Source organism: Zosterops lateralis (assembly GCF_965231275.1).
Source record: "Zosterops lateralis genome assembly, chromosome: 7".
In the NCBI taxonomy this organism is placed as follows: Eukaryota; Metazoa; Chordata; class Aves; order Passeriformes; family Zosteropidae; genus Zosterops; species Zosterops lateralis.
In genome coordinates this window covers 838,779-845,375 of record NC_139767.1, presented here as the reverse complement: position 1 = coordinate 845,375, position 6,597 = coordinate 838,779, and positions in this window count along the sequence as shown.

Genomic DNA, 6,597 nt, shown 5'->3' with positions numbered 1-6,597 from the left:
AACTGGTTGGTGTTAAGGTTTAATAGCATTTTAACATCACGCAGCCTTAACTTCTGAATTTGTTCTGTCTTCCAGGGATGGAACAAAGCCTGGGAGCTGAGGCAGGTTGAGGATGCAGCAGCAGAAAAGCAAACGGGGCAGCTGTGCCTGGAGGAGGGGATGGGGGACGTGTGTGTGCACACCCAGGGCCCGGGAGTTGTGTTTCAGCCTGTGGGTGGTTCATTAGCAAAGGAAACTTCACTGGATCGGTGGTTTGGGATCGAAAGCCCTTCTCATTGTCAGCCCCTGCTGTGCTAATGGAGCCTGACAGTTCTGGGAAGCAGGATTTGTGTTTCACGACGTGCCTGACATTCCTGTGCCGTGTAGCAGGTCGAGAGGGCGCTGCCAGCCCCTCTGCCTTTGGGCCGGGAATGTTTCTCAGCTGGAAAGGTGCAACTGGTGGCAGGATCCCAAAGCAACTGGGCAGGGAGGGACACTGCGGAGTGACAGGACCTCCCCGGGCCAGGGGGACTCGGGGACAGAGGAGGCTGAAGGAAGGGGACAGTGGAGCGAGCTCAGAGGCCTCAAGTGGAACTCAGACATCTGTGAGTGCTCTGGGTGTTGGAGGCTGCTCCCGCGGGTGGGAATGGCAGAGGTTTAATTTTGTGTTCAGGAGTGCAAGAGAAGGGAAGGCTGGAGGGTTGAGGTATGTGACATGGGATTTGGGTGGACTTTAGGTACAAGATGGTCCAGCTGGGGTTGTGAGGATCCTCTGCTCACCTGGGACCTCACCAGAGACACCAGTGCCTGATGTTGCCAGTCCAGCTAGGCTGGTCATGTGAGCTGCTTCCACATCCAGCTGATTTCTTGAGCACCGAGACCTGAGGGAGTGACTGGAGCTGTGCCAGGGCAGGCTCAGGCTGGGTTTCAGGAAAAGATTCTTCCCCCAGAGGGTGCTGGGCACTGCCCAGGCTCCCCAGGGAATAGGCACAGCTGCCAGGGATGCCCAGGGTGGGATTGTTGGGGTGTCTGTGCAGGGCCAGGGAGCCCCCAATTTGGGGCCCCCAAATTCCCACTCCCCTGGTGCCCTGCAGTGTCCTCAGTGGGGACAGAGCTCACCCTTGCTGTGGCCCTGCTGGGACATGGTCTCGCTGGGAAATGTGTGGCTGTGGAGCGAACACGTGCAGAGTGGTGTTGGAAGTGTTGTGGAAGCTTTGGCCTCAGAGGTGAATGCTGAGGGCTTTGTCTTCCCAGGCTGTGGCTCCAGGCTGTCTGCTGACCTGGGAAAAGAGTTCTACCCCTGCTTCCATTTCATTATCCTCATTAGCATTGCTATTTTTGCCTTGAAATCAGGAAATTCTGATGTGTGGAACATCCCACCTCCAACTCAGCCATGATGTCCCTGAGTCCAGTCTGGGTTTCTCACTCCCTTCGAGCTGGTGCCTGCTCTTGCTGGTCTTGCTCCAACAGTTTTCCTTGAATATTATTAATATTCCAATGATTCCACTTAATATTCCAGTGATTTTTAAAAAAATCTTCTTTTCCCCAAAGCACCCCAAAATCTTTTTTTCCCCACAAAGCACCCTTGGATCCACCCACTGGGGAAGCAACCACCACAGCTGATGCTGTAGGAGAGAAAGGCAGGACTGTGGCTGTGTAGAAGCATTTCAAGGATTTTTGTGAGTGTATCCTTTCTCCAGCAGGAGAATTCAAAGGGATGGGTTGGCACTAAGACTTTACTTATCTAAAGTGGCTGGACTCTTCCTCAGATGAATTCGTGCCCTTCCCTCCTCCCCAATTCACCCAATTGTGGAGGTGTGCCATTATAGCACAAGGGATGGATTTGGAATCTGTCAGCCATAGGGTCCCCTTCAGCTCTTGGAGAGCCCCAGGCAGCCCCTACAACTCCTTGGAAAACTCCCTGCAACACCAAGGCCTGTCTCTTCCCTGCACTGTTTTGTGAAAAAACATGGCAAAATAACATTTCCATTTTCCAGGGAGAAATTTAATTGAAAGGAATTAAGAGGTATGGTTTATAGTTTAATTTAACGTGATGAAAAAAGGATTAGCTCCCACCCCCTCCTACCCAAATCCACAAACCAAGAGTGAGCCACAGGAGGGAAACGCTTCCCAGGAGAAAAGGGAAAGGAATTTCCCCCCCAGATTTATGACTTGTGAGGCAGGAGTTGCTTGGGTCGGCCTTGCTTTATGCCCTGCTGCTCCCACAGGCTTGGCTTTGTTGTGTGCCCAGGAATGGGCAGGGAATGGATGGGTTTGACTGCTTTTTTTCAGGCTGCTCGTGTGCTCAGGTGCTGCCTCGGTCACTGAGGCTCCTGGCTGGGTGTGTCCAGCTCTGTGGTGAACATGCAAGGTAGGCTTTGCCCTCACAGCTGTTTTCCCCTTTTGGGCATTTTTTGGCTACTGAGGAGCATCAGGCAGAAGGCAATGGGCTCACTCTACCCTGTGTAGGATCAGGCAGAGAAGGAAAAGAAGAAACTATCAAAATACCTGAAATAACAGATCCAGCCCAAATACAGACACAAACAGGAGGAATTTCCTTTCCCTGGGAAGGGCAGCAGATCCTGCCTGGCCAGGGCATAACAGGACTGTCCCCTCTCTGAAGAAGGGACCTCTGACCCTCTCTGAGGGGTTCAGTCCTTCAGGAACTGCTCCAGTGTGGGTCTCTTTATCCATGGGGCCAGTCCCTCAGGAACTGCTCCATTGTGAGTCCCTTCACTTACATTGATCTGAAAAGATTTTCTTGCATCCAGAACAAAACAACAGCATCCCACCTCTATCCCACTCTCCTAAACAAACCTCAGTGTTCAACAGAGTTTTGGTAACAAACAGAGGATTGAATGGGTCTAGAAGGAAAGGGATGGGAAGTGGGGCAAGAGCTTCCCAGTGTCTCCTCATTCCTGGGCTGGCAGCCTAGCCACAGAGATTACTTCCTGGCCAGCAGCTTTCCCTAGGATTAGCTTGGTGGCAAGAAGTGCTTCATTTCTCCTGTGCTTTCAGATTTTCTCTGCTTTTTGGAACAGCATCTGCTGCTGCTGGAGCCCAAGTGTCGGCTGAGCTTGGGAGGAGCTGGAGATCCATGTCTGGGAAGGAGAAGCTGTTTGGATAAGCAGCAGTTGCTCCGAGCTGGAGGTTCCAAGCTGCTCTGGTTTTAACCTAGGGAGGGAGAAAGGAAGTTTTTCTGTCCAATTCAAATAATCTCGGCAGAACTTCCAGTGCACGTTACAGGGCTGGAAACTGGAGTGAACCTGAGGTGGGGCCTGGGTCAGCACCGGGGGCTGGAGCACAGGAGGGGACAGAAACAACCACAAGTCACACTGATGGCCAGAACACAGAGACCTGGGCTTCTGTGTAATCCCAGAGGGATTTGGGCTGGAAGGGACCTTAAAGATCACCCCATTCAACCCCCTGCCATGGGCAGGGACACCTTCCACTGTCCCCAGGATGCTCCAAGCCCCATCCAACCTGGCCGGGAACACTTCCAGGGATTCAGGGACAGCCACAGCTTCTCTGGGCACCCTGTGCCAGCAGCTTTGTCTCCTCACATCCTGCCAAAAGGCAGACAAACAGCCCTTAACCATTTGCACAATGTTATTTTATTTTATTTTATTTTATTTTATTTTATTTTATTTTAACTGGAGAGGTGGCACTAGGAAGAGGAAAGAGCCTGAGATGCTCCTCTCCACAACACCCAAATTACTCCCCTGACCATCTGTGGTGGGTCCTTTTTCCATGGCGCCACATGTCCTCCCAGGACCCTGCTCCAGCACAAGCTTCTCATGGGGCCAGAGGTTCCTTTGGGCATCTCCCTGCTCTGCTGTGGGGTTTTCTTCCCTGGAAGCTGCACGTGGAGGAGAGGCCTGCAAAGACAGACAGCATTATTTGGGTTGTACAAAGATGCAGAACCCTTTGTGCGCTGTTCCGCTCAATTTACAAGAAGGTTTCTTTGTTCTAGTATCACTAAGAGCTTTATTCCTGCTTCTTGTTGCTCCTGACAGGACAGCAGTTGAACAAAAGTCCCAACAGTTTGGGTCCAAACACAAATGTTCTGAGAGGAGAGCAAAGGGATATCAGTTCTGGAGGGTGCTCCAAGACACCTGGATTTAAAGTGAGCACAGAATCCCAGAATGGTTTGAGTTGGGAAGAACCTTAAAAATAATCTTGTGCCATGGGCAGAGAGACCTTCCACTGGACCAGGTTGCTCCAAACCCCATCCAACCTGAGGATGGATGTGTGCTCAGGATCCTGAGCAGCCTGGATGGGGAAAAGCTGCTGAGCAGAAGAACCAGGGGAGAGTTTCCAATAGTGATGGGTTTTCTTTGCGATAACTGTGTCTGTCCCCACACATAGGATGAGGAGAGGAAAGCAAGAGATGGTCTCAGCATTCCTGCAGAGGACCAGCCCTGCAGCCAGGAGGAATTTCAGGCCACCCACCATAGCTTTGTGCTGCTCAGGTAACCTGGCAGGAAGGGAAGGTATTCTCCTCCAGTTTCAGCACTCCCAGCAATTTCAGAGCTCCTGGCATTCCAGTGAAGTGTCAAGAAAGGGCTGGTTTTATATTTAACCCTGCTGGGCTGTGAGCTGGGAGCTCCCATTAATGGGATCCTTGTCTTTGGAGCAAGGTGGGAGCTCCAGGTCTCTCACACCCAAATACTGTTCTATTGTGCTGGCTCCAAACCTGCCAGTGGAGCCACCGGGAGCCATGTGGGAACGCGCGGAGAACGTGGGATTTTGTTCCAATGTCACTTTCTCAGGTGTCAGGGGCTGTGTTTGCTCTCCATGTGTGACTGCCCAGAGCTCCGGGAGAACAGGACCACCCCAAGGCACCCCAGCTGCTTCCAGAGGTGGGGAATGTGTGGGAGCTTCCTCTGCTGCCCTCAGCATCAGGCTGGGCTTTGTGGGGAGCCACTGTGGGATGGCTCCCCCGGGGAGAAAAATGTGCTTGGAGCCCTTCCAGAAGGCAGGAAGCCCTTCCCAAATTCATGGAGTGATGGCCATGCAGGGCCTGCAGGAAAGGAGCTGGTGGGCAGGAGGTTCTCTTGCACTTTTGAGGAAATGTTGGCTTAAAAAGGGCAGATTTTGGTGTCCAATTAACCTTGAAATATGCCAAGGGTTTGTGTGAAGTGTCTGATGCCCACTGGGTTTCACTTCCAGCTCATTCCCAGTGCCTGAACAGAATATTTGCCCTTATTTTGTGCAGAGTGCCCCTTCTTAAATCAAATAGCAAAATGTGGACCTGGCACAGTTTAATCTGTCCTAGGTGACCTCCACACCTTCACACACTCCCAGTGCTCCCAGCAGGGATTAATCAATGTGGACAGCTCCTACTCCTTTTGATTGGATATTGGGAAAAATATCCAGCCAGGGCTGAACTGTGTCTCTGCACTCTGAGAATCACAGAATCCAAGACTGGTTGGGCTTGGAAGGGACCTTAAAGCCCATCCAGTCCCACCCCTGCTATGGGTAGGGACACCTTCCACTATCCCAGGGTGCTCTAAGCCCCATCCAACCTGGCCGTGGACACTTCCAGGTTATGGATTTCCAAGCTGGAGCTCAGAGTGAAGGCTTGTGTCACCAGGAATTAATCCATGGAGGCACTAGTGGGACAACTCTCCAGGGCAGGAGCAGGAAAATGCTGTTGGGGGCAGCCAGAGCACTGTTTTGGGGTCAGGACTGTTCTGTTTGCCCTGGGGTGGCTTGGGACAGCGTGCTCTGGTGACAGGAATGAGGACAGGTTCAAACAGCACAAGGGATGTGTTTGTCAACACCAGGGAGAACACAGATGGCTCAGGGAAGCTGAGACATTATTTCTGAGCAATGGAAAGCTTTAAAAAACCATTTCCTGATTACTTTGACTGCTTGATCTCACAGCCTGCTGTTACTTCTTTGTGTTCCATTTCCCAAGGTGCCCTGAGTGAAATATCCAAGGAAAACCTGTGACATATTTTACAACCTGTGCTGCTTCTCCCCCAGACCCCAGCAGCCCCTTGAACCTGCCCAGTGGCCAATGTCACTGGGAAGCTCCTCCTGACCTCAGGGCACTCTGAGCCCACCCATAATTAATGATGGACCTACCGGCATGAGAAAAAAAATTTCCATTTTTATGGAAAAGCTGCTTCTGACTCCAGGAGAGGCTGGGGCAGAGCCTGGCCATGGGCTCTGGTGTCAGAGGAACCACAGGCTCTGTACCACCCATGGCCTGACAGCAAGGCAAAGAGAAGCACCTCATTTTCAAGTCTTTGGGGTGGATCAGGGTTTTCAGCCCATGGCTGGGCTCCAACACTTTTGTGTTTGTGGCAGTTCCCAAGCAGATTTTTTTTTTCTTTGAGCTCCAGGACAAGAAGTGTTGATAGAATTTTTTTTTTTTTTTTTTTTTTTTTTTTTTTTAATAGGGAAAGTTTCTTGCCTGGCGCCAAGCACAGAAATGTGGAATGGATTTGGCTCAAACTTACTTTTTCTTTTGGAATTTCATTTAAAGTAAAAAAAATAAAAAAAAATAAAAAAAAAAAATAAAAAACAAACAAACTAGCACCTCGGGCAAGAGCTGAAGCATGGAAAATTTTATCCCAAAAGGTGGATGCTTTGTGAAATTATGAGCGT